Genomic DNA, 17,704 nt, shown 5'->3' on the forward strand with positions numbered 1-17,704 from the left:
AATGACCCATACGGCTTCATTTCCCCTCCGTGACCTAGGAAGACCTGTCACAAAATCTATTGCAATCTCCTTCCATTTCCACTGCACTACCGGCAACGGCTGCAATAAACCAGCTGGTCTCTGGTGCTTGGCCTTCACCTGCTGACAGGTAAGGCACTTAGCTACAAACTGTGTAACATCCTTCTTCATTCCATTCCACCAATACTGACGTCTCAGATTGTGATACATTTTGGTACCACCTGGATGAACTGCAAAGCGGGAAGTATGAAACTCCTGTAAGACGTCCTCACGACAAACTGTAGGAACAACCAACAAACCCTTAAACCGTAGACCTCCATCTACATGTAAGGTCCAATCATTCACGGTCTCACCACTGGAGATCAAAGTGTAAATGGCATCCAAATCTGAATCTTGTCTCTGTGACTTAATCACCCATCTAACAAGAGTGGGTTGAGCCACGAGACTAAACAAGAATGTTGACTCACTGCCATCATCATCATCATCAAAACAATACAATCCCATTTCAGCCAAATCTTCCAGCATCTTCCATTTTTGAATGGTTAAACTAGCCAAAGTCCCACGAGATTTCCTGCTTAAAGCATCAGCTACCACATTTGCCTTGCCAAGATGATACTGCAAATCAAAGTTATAGTCTTCTAAGAATTCAACCCATCGCCTCTGTCTGTTGTTCAAGTCCTTTTGGGAGAAAAGGTACTTGAGACTCTTGTGATCCAAGAACACCTCAAATCTCTCACCATACAAATAGTGTCTCCAACACTTCAAAGCAAATACAACTGCCGCTAACTCTAAATCATGAGTAGGGTAGTTAAGCTCGTGAGTCTTCAACTGTCGAGACCCGTAAGCCACTACTCTATCATCTTGCATCAGTACACAACCCAAACCATCACGTGAGGCGTCACAATAGATGACATAACCCAAGCCATACTCAGGTATCACCAACACCGGAGCCGTAGTCAACCTTGTTTTCAACTCTTGAAAGGATAACTCACAGGCCTCATTCCATGCAAACTTGATCCCTTTCCTGGTCAATCTGGTCATAGGAGCTGCCAAACGGGAAAAATCCTTCACAAATCTCCGATAATAACCCGCTAGGCCAAGGAAACTCCGGATCTCAAAGACATTCTTGGGTTGCTTCCAACTCAAAACTGCCTCTATTTTTGAAAGATCAACTGAAACCCCACCTTCCGAGACAACATGTCCCAAAAATTTCACCTCTTGTAGCCAAAACTCACACTTTTCATACTTGGCGTACAAACAGTGCTCCCGTAGAATCTGCAACACTATACCCAAATGGACCTTGTGCTCCTCCCGAGTCCGTGAATACACAAGAATATCATCCACGAAAACTACCACAAACTAATCCAAGTAATCGTGGAAAACACGGTTCATTAAATCCATGAATGCCGCCGGCGCATTGGTTAAACCAAAAGGCATAACAAGAAACTCGTAATGTCCATACCGCGTACGGAACGCGGTCTTTGGAATATCCTCCTCTCTAACCTGTAACTAATAATAGCCTGACCTCAAGTCAATCTTCAAAAAACAACTGGCTCCCCTCAACTGATCAAATAAATCATCTATCCTTGGTAAAGGATACTTGTTCTTAATGGTGGCATGATTTAACTTTCGGTAATCAATGCACAACCTCAAGGAACCATCTTTCTTCTTAGCGAACAAGACCGGTGCACCCCACGGTGACACACTCGGTCGTACAAAGCCTTTCACTCTCAAATCATCAAGTTGCTTTTTCAATTCTTTTAATTCAATCGGTGCCATACAATACGGTGCCATAGAGATTGGCGCGGTACCAGGCATCAAATCAATAGCAAATTCCACCTCTCGGTGTGGAGGCAACTCAGTCAAGTCTTCTGAAAACACATCTAAAAAGTCACGCACAACCGCTGGATAATCAACCCCGTAAAACTCAACGTCATCATCGACGAGAAGACTAGCCAAGAAGAATGTCTGCCGATCTCGACCCCTGACACCATAAAATGAATGAGTGAGATGATCACACCGATCTCCCACAAAACAGAAACAATCCCCATCCGAGGTACACACTGAAACTCTGCCCCTGAAATAATCAATGACAGCTCTGAAGGATGACAACCAGTCCATCCCAAGAATGACGTCAAATCTCGTCATCTTGAGAAGGATGAGATCAAACTTAAGAACGCGTCCGGCAATTGTGATGGAACAACTCCTACAAACTCTACTAAGAGCAACTGAACCCCCGATAGGCGTGTCAACACAAAGCGGTCTGTCTAACTGATTGACCTCTAAACCCAATGCCCGTGCAAATGATGAAGCAATGAATGAATAAGAAGCACCGGAATCAAACAATACACGAGCCCAAGAATGGGATACAAGAAACATACCCCTGACAACTGAAGGACTGGATGGTGACTCGGCTGGAATGAGTGCAAACACATGACCCTGGGTCCTCTGCCCCTGGGAACTGCCTGCCTGATAGCCAGACTGCTGAGTAGGTGCACTCAAAGAAGCTCCCCTACCAGGTCGAGAACTCTGGGCTGACATAGCTGGCTGAGATGGCTGAGGTGGTGGTGGTGGTCGAAACCCTGACTGAACTATGGCAGACTGCATCTGCCTCTGCTGTGAACCTCCACCTCTACCCAAACCACTGCCCTGCTGTGGACAATCTTTCACCCTATGGCCCTACTGGCCACACCCAAAACATCCACCAGACGCCACCTGAATCTGAATACACTGGGACTTGTGATGCCCTGGCTGCCCATACTTGAAACAAATCATCTGAGCTACCTGTGTCTGAGTGCATTGGGACTTGTAATGTCCCAACTGCCCGCATCTGAAACAAGTAACATTCGGTCTAGAAGACCCCATGGACACTTAAGCTGTGGGTGCAGATCTGACTGGCTGCTGTCCCCTGAACCCTGACTACTCATGCTTCTGCTTCTGCTTCTTACTTGATTGACCTTCGGAAAAAGTACTCATACCCCTGTTGTGCTTGTAGGAATCCCTGATAGCCTTGTTGTCCTTGCTCTCAGCCTCAACCACTAAAGCCTTTCGCACTGCTTTTGCATACTCTGTCGGTTCTGAAGCAGCTACAATTGGCCTAATGGTAAGATCAAGGCCATCAACAAATTTCTCTATCTTTCCTTCTTCATCATTAGCAATTCCCGGTGCAAACCTCAAAAGTGATGTAAACTTGTTTTCATACTCTGTCACTATCATGCTTCCTTGCTTCAACCCATCAAACTCCTTCTTTAGTTCCCTCCGCTTAGGCGCCAGAAAGTACTTCTCATAATACAACTTCTTGAATGTAGCATATGTCATAGTATCCAGATTATAGGTGTGAGAAATGGTCTTCCACCAAATCTCAGCATCGCCCACAAAATTGTAAGTAGCCAATGTAATCTTCAACTTATCCGTTGCCAAATTCATGGCATTAATATGCTTCTCCACCCTATCCATAAAACTATCCGCAACAAGCGGATCTGAACCGCCCTCAAACAAAGTTGGCATCAATTTCACAAACTTTACAATGTGGTAAAGAGTATCATCTAACTTATTTTTCTTTGTAGGTGGTGGTGGTGGTGCCGGTGGTGGCATAAACTGTGACGATAACACACCTGTCGGTCGATATGCATCAAAAATGGCCTCCTGAACGGCTAACCTCAACTGCTCCCTATTTATCTGAAAAGGTGGGTCAACGGTCCCCCTCGCTTATCCCTCTCTTGGTGGGACCAAATCACGCAATAAGATATCTTCCTCAACTTGCTCCTGATCCCTTTCCACGGGATTGGAGCTAGAACTTTCCCGGGATCCCTTCATGTTGCCATGAAGCTATAAGAAAAGGAAACGGATCAATTACGATGACACTAAAATACGCACGAGAACGGAGTCCTCACACGAATGACTTGACAAGAATGGAAACACATAAACACCTTCCATACTTCCAAAATACCCAACTAAGGATAAACATAATCATAATAATATACAACAACATTAACCACTTAACACGTAATGATATAAGCATTTAAACAATTAAGCATGCCTTTCAAATAATTAAACACCTTAACACATAAACATATAAGCATGCAATCACGTAAGCAATTAAACAAGTAAGCAAATAACTCAACTCCCCATGCAATCTTAGGTAGGCCTCTACCCATCGTCCTAATGGTATTCGAACCATCGCTCTGATACCAAATTTGTAACGACTCGAATAGATACCAAAATAATAATAAAAATCTATAAAAATTTCGGCATGACTTCCGCAGAAAATGTCCCCCAACAACCTGTAGAAATACAAAAATAAATGCAATGGCCTCACTGGGCCTTAAATCTAACTTATCCTGTCCCAACGCACAATTCAAATATTATACTACATTCCCAAAATGGTTACATACATATAAAAGTCCCGTTCCTCCATCTCATCCAAACATGGAACCCACTTAAGTTACATCAAATTACAGTCCATAAAATGTAGCTAGAATTAAAAGTCCATAGCTTACAACATTATACTAATTAAACTAAAGTGTCACAAGGTAGCTAATATTACATTTACAAAATATTACAGTCTAATACAAAAGATAACAAAATAGAATGAGTCTTCAAGCTCATCTAAACCTATGGTGGACCGTCGTCCGCCACCTCTTTTCCATATCCTGAAAAAAATGTTAAAAATAAGGGGGTGAGCATAAGCTCAGTAGGAAGTGTCTAAGACACACTTCTTATGTCCCCGTGAATCCATACAATGAATAAATAAAAAGTGAACGGGAGTATGCCATCGGAAAACACACATTCTCAACCACAATAACAAGTATATAACAAATATCAACCAATCACAAATTTACCACGATGTCATGAAGTGCAATGTTAGGCAAATGTCACTCCCCATTTTTGAAACAATTCCGTTGCAACAACCAAACCGTTAGTATAGTCCGACCCAAGGCACCTCCATGGCATCACGAAAGGAAGGTTGGTTAACTATCCACAACCACAAGGCACCTCCAAGGCATCGCATCTGGCCTAGTTAACTCAACTACATTCCTTTCTAGACTACACCAACATCACGGACCACTAGGCACCTCCTAGGCATCCGGTTTTCGCAACACTTTTAGAAAATATTTTCCCCAAAACAATTTTATTTGTTCTAACAATTATTTTTCCCCCTTTCTCTTTCCCAATGGATGCATGAATGCTTCATGCTTCAAATCATTAATTTAACTATATGATTTCACACATTTCCATTTACATTATCATCAAAATTTAATGAAATTTCTAAACATTCATTTCCTTTATTTATTTATTTATTTATAACCATAGTATCCATTTTTCTTCAAGACAATAAATAAATAAATAATCATGGAAACATACAACACATCAAACACTAAGCATGCTCATTTACCGTAATGAAAATAGACATGTATATGAACTCAAATAACACAAGGAGCACAATTATCATTGTAATTACAAAGAACTACAACAACAACAAGCTAAGTAATTAAAATTTAGCATGCTTAGAATCAAATTTAAAGGGAAAAATTCACCAAAGGCCAAGAAATTGTAAATTAGAACACCCCTACCTCAAATTAATGTAAACCCCCAATTTGAGCCCAAAAGCCCTAGAATTTTGAACTCCCTAGAGTGCACCAAAACTGAAATTGTTGGTACTCACACGTAGAGCTCGCCATGCTCTTCGATTTGCTACAAATAGCACCCAAAAATTCCAAGTATGGGAGGAGGAATCAAAGCTTGAAATTGGAAAAGAAAAAGAAAAGAAAAGAAAGGGAAGCTTCTGGACAGAGATGCAGAGAGAGAGAGAAATTGGTCTATGAAATGGCCTTATGCCCTTTGTGGTGTTTTTAATACATTAGTGGGGCCTACTTGCTTTTTAAAAAAAAAACACTTTATAACTTTAATATATATATACATATATATATTTATATATTCATACCCATTACAGTAGTGGCTGTTGTGCAGCATTTTTTCAATTCTAGTACTATGCCTTTGGGAATTAGTAGTTGCTTCCTCACTTTGATCTCAAAAGTTGGTAATGCTTCCAAAGTAGGAGATTTTAGACCAATTGCTTTGTGTAATCTGGTGTATAAGATTATCACTAAATTAATGGCTAATAGGCTAGCTTTTCTTCTACCAAAACTGGTGGGGGTGGAACAGTGTGCTTTTGTTAAGGGTAGGAAAATCAAAGAAGCTCTTATTATGGCTCATGAGCTGGTTAGGGGGTTTAATAGTCAAACACATCCATCTCTGGCTTTAAAGGTTGATATCAAAAAGGCATATGATTTAGTGTCATGTGAGTTTTTGCTTCAGGCTTTGAGTTCTTATGGTTTTTCTGATCAGTGGATTAGTTGGATTTCTAGCATTTTTTAATCCACTAGATATTCTATATTGCTTAATGGTTCTCCAAAAGGCTTTATTCAACCTGGTAGAGGTCTCAGACAAGGCTGTCCACTGTCGCCTTTGTTGTTTACATTAGTCACAGAGTTGCTGTCAAGAATTATTATGGATGCTATTCAAAAAAAGGAGTTAATAGTTCTTAACTTAGTTAAAAAGTTCAAGCCCTTTTTGTCACATTTTCTTTGCAGATGATCTCCTTATGGCTTGCTAAGCTTCTATTCACAATGCCAGGGTTTTATTTGATATTTTTAAGAAATTTGAATGTTTTACTGGTCTTCAAGTTAGCCCTAGTAAGAGTAGTGTGCTGTTTTCTAGGGCAGTTAGAAGGAAGCTGCTTTGCTTGAGGTTTTACACTACAGGGAAGAGGTTTTTCCAATGAAATATTTAGGCATTCCTCTCTGTCCAAATGGTTTAAAAAGATCTGTTTGCAAGGATTTGATTAATAGGATTTGTAGTAAAATTCAGTGTTGGAATGCAAAGCTTTTATCTGTTGCAGGTAAAATAGAGCTTATTAAGGCTGTAGTTACCCCTATTTTTCAATATTGGTGTTCTATATTTGATGTTCCAGTGGTTGTCATTGATCAAATTCAGAGATTATGCAGAGATTTTTTATGGGGCAGTAAGGAGCATACAAAGAAACTTCACTTGATGAAATGGGATATGATCACTAGGCCTAAAGATGAAGGAGGACTAGGCATCAGAAAGTTAATGGATATTCAGGTAGCATCTAAATGCGTGCTTGTGTGGGATTTTCTGACCAGCAAAGATAGGTTGTGGATATCGTGGTTTCAACATAAGTATTCTTCCAAATGTAATTATTGGTCTACGATTCCTAGGATGGTATCTTCTGTTGTGTGGAAATCTATGTTATCAGTTAGAGATACCATGCTGCAGCATTGTGAGTTTCAAATAGGCACTGGGCATAGTTTTTTGTTGTCCAAGGATCCTTGGTGTGCAGGGTAGACTGTTGTTGCTAAGTTTGGGCATAAGATGATAAGAAGTTTGCAGATGCAGCGAGATGCTCCTTTGAGTTCCTTAATTCAGAATGGGGCTTGGGATTGGTAGCTGTTGCAGAGTAACAATTTGTTGCCTTTACGGCAATTTCTGTCAACTATTGTTATTTCTAATAATGGAGATAAACTTGTGAGGGCTGGAGATCAGTTTTCTTTCAAAGTGGCTTGGAGCAGGTGTAGGAATGCTATAGATAAAGTGCAATGGTTCAAGTTATGCTGGAATAAGGCCACGCCTCGGTGGTCAACCACAACAGCTTTTATGATGGCAAATAAGTTACCATCTATGTGTAATTTACAGAAGAGAAAAGTTCAACTGGCAACGAGATGTTCAAATTGCAAAATGAATATTGATGACAGAGATCATATCTTTGTTACGTGTTCTTTTGCTCAAGGTTTTTGGGTCTGGACAGGGGATGTGCTCAGATGGGATATGCAGCAATTCTCTCATGTTCTTTTTGTGTGGGAGCTATTTCAGTGGATGCATCAGCACTATCGTAATTCTAAAATCCTGAAGTCTTTGTTTGCAGCAGCTATATGGCATCTTTGGGGGGAGAGGAACACTAGACTTCATGACAATATTGCAATGTCTTCGGAGGTTACTGCTAGACGCATTCTTATGGAGTGTCTAGAAGTCCAAAATGCTACTCTTAATGACCTTGTCTCAGTATAGGGTGTGTGTTACTTCTGTGTATTGGAAATGGGCCTCTTCTTTTGGTCTAATTTCCTTTGTTTTTTATTTTCCTTTCTGACTGAGGGTATGCCTTTTGTGCATCTGTATTTAATCGTTTTATTCTTTTGCTATACAACAATACCAATTATGAAAAAAAAAAAAATTTGTTTTCTTTCTTCCCAATTTAAAACAAAAATTAGGAGAATAAGCAAAGGTCATAATAATGGAAATAGTTATAGAATAATCTTAAATTAAGACAACCAATTAAGGGTTAATTGAAAATCAATATTCATTCCAAGTCTACGACACAAATCTTTAACTACAGAGGATATCAATACCTCATCTCCAATGTCATTCATGTAAAGGTTCAACGATAACAAACTCTTGCTTCTTTTAATGTATTCAGTAACATGGAAGGCACCTTTGGAGCTAATTGCATTGTTGCCAATGTCTAGAAGAACAAATTTCCCTGGAAGAGCATGCATGCATGTAACCATTAACTGCAATACAAGGAAATGCAGTGTCCTTGCCCTGGTTTGGACATTGGTGTGCATGTATTATTAACCAAATGCATTACTATTCAACACAAACGCGCGCACGTGCACACATACATATACATGACCCCATACATATAGAAGTTCAAACAATGAAGCATAGAATAGAAGCGTAACAACTAGAATAACAGATTTAGCAAAAACCAAACCTTTATGTGAAGATAAACCAAACATCAAAGCATGAGTTCCTTCATCTCCAATAGAATTTCCATATAAATGAAGTTCCTGAATACATAATTTAGCTATAAGTCGCATGACCTATCAAAGGGAACAACAAAGTTTTATCTATTGCAAACACATAACTATACAAAATATCATTCTGTGACAGATAAGTAACATAAAAGATAAATGTATGCTTTATCTCTAGTTAGCCACAATGCCTGTCACGCTTTATGAAGCCCCAATACTTAATAATGAAGAACATTTCCACTCACTAAAGAGGTTATTATTCAATATTCAGTTCTTCATCAAAACCTCCATGCAGTTTCTTCTTCTTTTTTTCCCTAATTCCACATAGTTTCTTCACTTGCTAAAAACTGTCATCAGTTATCATTGAGGGAGGAGGAGAAGGAAGCGGGAAGGTTTATTGCAAATGCAAATCGAGGCAGAAAGCAGAACTGAAGGGCAGCAATTTCTTGCAGAAAAAAAAGATTCTTAGGTTTATATTCAATTCATCCCTCCCACCATTGTATAACTCCCAAATATATGCTAATGTGATCAAATCAAGAAGCCAACTTGGTGAGCTCCACCAACCGCTAGCGTGAAGGGCCTTATAAGTTCAGCAAAATCCTTCTTAATGATATTTTCTATTCTTCTCATATGTCATTTGCATCACGTATTTTATATCAATCCAATCTATGACTGAAGCTCATGTTAAATATATTGTAATATATATATATATGTGTGTGTGTGTGTGTGTGTGACTTTTGATTTTAGGTTACAACTATTCAGATAATACATGATTTTTGGTTTACACCTTTTGAATAGGTTGCAACTATTAAGATGGTATATGACTTTTGGTTTGCAACTCTTGAATAGGTTACAACTATTAAGAAGATATGTGACTTTTGGTTGCAACTCTTGAATAGGTTACAACTATTCAGAAGATATGTGACTTTTCGTTTGCAACTTTTGAAAGTTTATAAATAGCGATGGTGCCACACATTCTATATATACTTTTTTGTTCTCTTTCTTGTATTTTCTAGTCATAACAGTTTCAACGAGTGTTTAGGGAATTCCTTCAATATTGCTAACTGTAGGAATTCAGACTTTGTTGTATCCTGGGAGTGTTTTGTTGCAGAACCCGTTAGCAAACTCAATTTGAGTGGGGGCAAATAACACTTTAAGGAAAGTGAATACATGCCTCAAAGTCTGTATTTTGTTTAACATCAGTGTGCTTGAGAAGGTCTGGTTATCTCCAACAATTTCTGGATCAATTGCTTCAACAATCTTAAAGTGTTATTTGGATGGAGACTATATCAGATAATACTACGTTCAAGGTTATGAATCAAGACTTTGTGAAGTTAGATCGATTTGATGGATCTAACTTTACCCGTTGGAAGGATAAATTAATGTTCCTCTCACTGTTCTTAAAATCTAATATGTTCTGGATCCAAATCTCCAACCATTCCCAGAGCCAACAGATAAAGATACAGAGAAAATGATTGAAGATAGGAAGAAACGAGATGAAGATGAATTGGTTTGCAAAGGTCACATTCTGAACACACTTTTAGACCGACTCTACGATCTTTATACTCCTATGAAGTCTCCTCGGGAAATTTGGAATGCACTAGAATTCAAGTACAAAACTGAGAAACTAGGTACGGATAAATTTTTAATATGTAAGTACTTTGAATTTTCAATGGTTGATAATCTGTCAGTTTTAGATCAAGTTCATGAATTACAAGTTCTAGTCACAAAGCTTCGGGAAGTGAAAATTGTACTTCCAGAATCCTTCCAAGTGGGGGCTATCATTTCAAAGTTGCCTCCTAGTTGGAATGATTATAGAAAGAAACTTCTGCATAAGACAGAAGAATTTATTTCGGAAGAAATACAAAAACATTTGTAAATTGAAGAAGAAACTCGAATTCGTGATAAGAAATATTATATTGAAGATTCTTTCAAAGTGAATTATGTGGATGGAGGCAAATCAAATAAATATCAGAAAAGCCTCAAGTTGAAAAACAAAGGGACATTCAAGAGGAATCATCCTTATAAGAATAAAAATCCTTCTGTACCATGTTTCCATTGTGGAAAGAAATGACATTTTATTCGTGATTGTAGGTACAAAAAGTACGAAAAGAAAGAGAATGCCAATAATTCAAACAATGCTAATGTAATGGAAGAGAAGATTTTAGATCTTGTTGCTATGGTGTCTGCAATGCAAATTGGCATGATAACTGAATTGAACATGGCAACAACAACTAAGTCTTCAAATTGGTGGCTTGATTCTGGGGCTACTATCCATGTTTGTAATGATAAATCACATTACAAAACTTATGAATCTGTAGATGATCAAGAAATTCTGATGGGAAATCACAACTCTGCCCAAGTTTTGGGAAAATGGATTGTTGAAATTCAATTTACTTCAGGAAAGAAGTTAACAATGCAGAATGTTCTTCATATCCCAGAAATTAAAAAGAATCTTGTATCTGCAAATTTATTATGTAAGAGTGGCATTAAAGCTGTGTTAGAGGCTGATAAGTTAATTCTGTCTAAGAACGAAATTTTTGTTGGGAAGGGTTATGCTTGTGATGGAATGATTAAACTAAGTATTAATAAAATAAGTCATTCTGCTTATATTGTTTGTTCTTCTTCTATTTGGCATGCATGTTTAGCACATTTAAATTTTAGATATTTAAAATATATGTCAAAACATGGTTTTATTTCTTGTAGTAATGATTGCAATGATAAATGTGAAATTTGCATTGAATCAAAAATGACTAAGAAACCTTTTCCTAAAGCCAATCGAAATTCACAACTATTAGAAATAATTCATTCTGACATTTATGAATTAAATGAAAAATTAACTAGAGGAGGAAAAAGATATTTTATAACTTTTACTGATGATTGTTCTAGATTTACTTGTGTATATTTAATGGCTAGTAAAGATCAAGCTTTTGACATGTTTAAACGTTATAAGGCTGAGATTGAAAATCAAAAGGAAAAGAAAATAAAAATTCTTCGTAATGATAGGGGTAGTGAATATTTTTCTAATGATTTTTCTGCTTATTGCGAAGAACATGGAATAATACATCAGAAAAGTGCACCTTACACTCCACAACAGAATGGTTTGGCTGAAAGAAAGAATAGGACACTTGTTGATATGGTTAATTCTATGTTATTGAATGCTAAATTACCTATAAATCTATGAGGTGAAGCTTTACTTACTGTTTGTCATGTGCATAATAGAATTCCATCTAGAAAAACACATATTTCACCTTATGAGATTTGAAAAGGAAGAAAACCAAACTTATAATATCTTAGAGTGTGGGGGTGTTTAGCCTTTTATAGAATTCCTGATCCAAAGAGAACTAAATTAGGTCCAAGAGGAATAAAAAGTGTTTTTGTAGGTTATACTGAAAATTCTAAATCTTATAGACTATTAGACTTAAATTCTAATGCCATTGTTGAATCTAGAGATGTTGAATTTATAGAAAATAAATTTTGTCATGATTTTTTGTTTGAACCTATTCAAAGGAAATCTAATGATTTGGAATCTAATACATCTCTTAGAGACAAAAGGAAAATAAATGATGAAATGACTGTACCTAGGAAAAGTCAAAGAATTAGAAAAGTTTTGGCTTTAGATCCTGATTTTATTTCATCTCAAGCTATAATATTTCTAGTAGAAGGAGATAGAAATAAAGTTCTTAATAAAATACCCATTTTATTGAATATAGAAGATGATCCTAAAACATTTTCTGAAGCAATGGCTTCAAGAGATGTGGCTTTTTGGAAAGAGGCTATAAATGATGAAATGGATTTATTGTTGTCAAACCAAACTTGGATTTTGGTTGAATTATCACAAGGATCAAAACCTGTGAGTTGTAAATGGGTATTTAGGAGTAAGTATAACACCGATGGATCTATTCAAACCTTTAAAGCTAGATTAGTAGCCAAAGGTTTTAAACAGAAGAAAGGTATTGATTATTTCGATACTTATGCACCCATGGCTAAAATTGCATCTATTAGAGTTCTTATGGCTTTGGCTTCTATTTATCATTTACATGTGCATCAAATGGATGTAAAACTGCATTTTTAAATGGTGATCTTGAAGAAGAAGTATATATGGAATAACCAAAAGGTTTTGTCCTACCTGGAAATGAAAGGAAAATTTACAAATTAGTAAAGTCATTATATGGTTTAAAACAAGCACCAAAACAATGGCTTGAGAAATTTGATTCAATGATACTATCATTTGACTTTAAGCATAATAATGCTGATAAATGCATTTATTCTAAATTTACAAATGATTATGGTGTTATTATTTGTCTTTACGTTGATGACTTACTAATTTTTGGAACAAATATGAGATGTATTTCTGAAACTAAGAAGTATCTAACTTCATGCTTGAAAATGAAAGATCTTAATGAAGTAGATACTATCTTAGAAATTAAAGTAAAGAAACGTGAAAAGGGGTATGCATTGTGTCAATCTCATTATATTGAAAATATGCTTCTTAAATATAATTATTTGGGAATTAAAGAAACTAGTACCCCTTATGATTTAAGTATTAAAATGCTTGAAAATTCTGGCAGAGCAATTGCACAGCTTGAGTATGCTAGTGTTATAGGGAGTATGATGTATGCTATGCATTCTACAAGGCCAGATATAGCATTTGTTGTGTGCGAACTTTCTAGGTACACAAGTAATCCTAGTACAGTTCATTGGAAAACAATTATTAGAATCCTTGGATATCTTAAGGGAACAGTGGACCAAGGACTGTTTTATTATGATTTTCCAGCAGTACTAGAAGGACACTCAGATGCTAGTTGGATTACTAGTGCAAGTGATAATAAGTCCACGTCTAGATGGATATTTACAATTGGTGGAGGAGCCATTTCTTGGACATCTAAGAAACAGACGTGCATAACACATTCAACAATGGAATCTGAGTTTATTGCATTAGCGGTAGCCGGCAAGGAAGCAGAATGGTTGAGAAATTTGTTATTAGATATAGAGTTGTGGCCACAACCGATGCCATCTATTTCTTTGCACTGCGATAGTGAGGCAACTATGTCTAAAGCATATAATAAAATATATAATAGAAAGTCTAGACATATTAGTTTAAGACCTGAGTATGTTAGACAATTAATAACTGATGGAGTTATTAACATAATATATGTTAAGTCAAGTAATAACTTAACAGATCCTCTTACTAAGGGACTCTCGAGAGATTCGGTAAAAATTACGTCTAGTGGAATGGGACTGAAACCCTTTGTTAAAAATCACCAGTAATGGTAACCCGGCTTTGTTCTAGAATACCACTAGTCCAAAGTTTAATGGGTAATAACAAGTTACTGATATGTGGTTGTATAAGCACTGAAATATATATATATATATATATATATATATATATATATATATATATATACTGCCCCTTCCAGGATGTTCAGTGTAGACTGCTACGTTTTGAGGATGAGTTATATACTCTTAAAGAAGTTCAAAATTTTGAAGTGTCTATAGTAGCAGAGACACATATTGGAACTTCTCCTATATGAACATAAGAAGTGGTGCCACTTCTAAATGTTCATAAAATCAAGATGAACACATGGCCATAATAGTGCTAAAGAAAATATGGAAATCTCATAGAAACTGGATAGAATCATGTGTGTGATATTTCCGGTTTTAATAAAAGGAGACTTGGTTTAAACTAAGGCTACCATTGTTCTTCATTAAAACTTTGAATTGCTTACACTAATTGAAGGTTCAAATCGAAAGATACCTTCTTGTATGCATGATAATATCACATTGACTGGATACCAATATATTACAATATAGTGGGGGATTGTTAAATATATTGTAATAAATATGTGTGTGTGTGTGTGTGTGTGTGTGTGTGTGAATTTTGATTTTAGGTTGCAACTATTCAGATAATACATGATTTTTGGTTTACACCTTTTGAATAGGTTGCAACTATTAAGATGGTATATGACTTTTAGTTTGCAACTCTTGAATAGGTTACAACTATTCAGAAGATATGTGACTTTTGGTTGCAACTCTTGAATAGGTTACAACTATTCAGAAGATATGTGACTTTTGGTTTACAACTTTTGAAAGTTTATAAATAGCGATGGTACCACACATTCTATATATACTTTTTTGTTATCTTTCTTGTGTTTTCTAGTCACAACAGTTTCAACGAGTGTTTAGGGAATTCCTTTAATATTGCTAACTGTAGGAATTCAGACTTTGTTGTATCCTGGGAGTGTTTTGCTACAGAACCCGTTAGCAAACTCAATTTGAGTGGGGGCAAATAACACTTTAAAGAAAGTGAATACACGCCTCAAAGTCTGTATTTTGTTTAACATCAGTGTGCTTGAGAAGGTCTAGTTATCTCGAACAATTTTTGGATCAATTACTTCAACAGCTCATATTCTAAAGATTTATATTGTCATACCAATAAAGAAATCACCAAAAAGCACAAGGAGACCCAAGCAGGATACGGGCAGTGTACAAGTAATTAAGATGCGCTCATTCTGAGTTAATTGAATTCTAGCAGCAATGGCAAATGAAATATGAAGATTCAAAAGTACTTAGGCACCTGTCCTCAAAAGTACTTAGGCAACAATAAAGATAAAGCCTTAATTGATAAAAACTTCCTTGGGAGTTAAGACTGGTGAACCTTATAAAAGAGCTAAGAATGTTAACAAATATTTCCCCATCATTCCTCAAAAACTAACTCTTATCCTAAAGCTACCATAATAAAGATCTGATCAAAATGTATCAACCTTGTAAGCCAAAAAAGGAAAGAATAGTGGACTATGACAAAAAGGACATGAAGTGGTGATAGTAGAAAGTACTGAATTTTTAGAAGTTGACAATTCAAATATCTATCTTGATGTAATCATTTTGAAACTTTTAAATACAAAATATTTAAAAGTTAACCCCGTGCTCCACATAATCCCATTTAGATAAAAAGAAAAATAACACATTTTAAAATTACTTCAATCTATATATAGTTCCAATACCAAATGATTCATCCTTTTTTATGAATGGTCAGAATTGAACCCATAATCCCACCTTCTATTTCGAATGTCATGCCAGCCCTTAACCTTTGCTGTAATTGTTTTGGCCTTAAAAGATTTCATCCTTTATTTAAGAACGGAAAAAGGAACAATTTTTTTCCTTTTCATTTTGTTATTGTTATCTTTTTCTTTTGTTTTGTGGAAGACACAATTTAAATTGCTCTAAAACCGTTGAAAAATAAACCTGATTTGAGTATTTAGTATTTTCAAGTATTTTTATATCTATGATGCATGTGTGAATTTAGTATATATGTTAGTGGGTAGTAAATTGTCTTAGTGTGAGTTAAAGTATTGTAAAATCAAGAGTCATGAGAGTTACAACTAGTAATGGTCATTTTAGTGGGTTAGTGGGAGTTATGCCTATTGAAGATTATGTTAGTGGGAGAAATGAGAGTTATGGACATTTAAATTTAATAGGTACACATACATATGTGAGGCCTATATAATCATATACTATAGTCATTTTAGAATAAGAATAAGTAAGATACAAGTGAAATAATATACGTCTTCCTCCATTTCTCTTTCAATTATATAGAGTTGTATTTGTTTGTATAGCCCACTATTTCCAATAAAGTGGTATCAAACCAAAGTCAGAAAGTAGTATCAGAGCAAAAGCTAACAAAGTGGTATCAGAGCCAGATTTCATGTTCAGAGCCTAGACAATCCTGAAGGCCTGACGAAGTTGATCCTATAGAAGGTTTAACATTTTGAGAAAAACATGTTTCTTCTCGATGATGATGAAGAAGGGAAAATGTATTTTCTTAGCGAAAAGATGATGTTCTCTAATTACAAGAGAATGAGAATCATCATGACTTCATACCTCAAAGCATGTGATTTGTGGGATGTTGTTGGAGAAGAGCCAAAGAATGGTATGTCCAACAAGCTTCGTGAAAAGAAAGAAGATAAGGCATTGGTAGTGTTGCAAAAGGCAATACATCAAGAAATTTGGGAGTATTTTAGAGAGTCCAAAACTCCAAGTTGTATTTGGAAGATGCTCGAGACCATCATTTCCAATCATAGAGGTGAATCACTACCCATGGAGTATTGGGTACAATGCTTTAAGGATGATAGGTTTACAAAGACTAATTATGAAAGTTTTGAGGACAAAGTTGTGGAGAATGAAAAGGTGTATCATGCAAAAAAAGTTGAAGATTTTGGAGATTCAAAAGTTGAAGGAGAATTTGAAATGGTGAATGAGGAAGAGGTAAAAAAATATGTTAAAGAAGAAATTGAAAAAGTGGAGGAGGATGAAGTGAAAATAGAAGATTTAGAAGAAGAAAATGCTAAAGAAGAGGCAAAAGTTCAAGTTGGTAAGTTAACACTTTCAGGTATGGTTACAAATTTCACCTTGAAAGAAGTTATATTTGACTTATTTAATGAAATTATTATTTCTTCATATTCATCAAATAATGCTTATTTTGTGGGGAATGATGAACCTCTCTTAAATAAAATTGTTCCAATTAATTATGAGATTAAAGCTAAAGGCGAGAAAAAAATTTCGAATTATTTTTTATAAGATAGTTCAAAGAATTTGGTAACTGACACAGGTTGGGTGAATATGGAGTTATTTTTTGATTCCAAAGAAGAAGCACATAAGAAGTTCAAGAAGTATCGAAATTTCAAGAAGAAAGAAGACGGATGGAGTGTTCGTGTGAAGAAGATAAATGTTGATCATAAGAGGACATTATTTAAGCATTTGAAGAAGTTTCACAAGCCCTACACATCAATGGAAATGGCCAAGCAGATTGAAACTATTGAAGGAAGTGGAATTGAAGATCAACTATCGAACTTTTT

Source organism: Cornus florida, unplaced genomic scaffold (assembly GCF_030987335.1).
Source record: "Cornus florida cultivar Cherokee Brave unplaced genomic scaffold, ASM3098733v1 CherokeeBrave_3.0.0_Hap2_Chr04, whole genome shotgun sequence".
NCBI lineage: Eukaryota > Viridiplantae > Streptophyta > Magnoliopsida > Cornales > Cornaceae > Cornus > Cornus florida.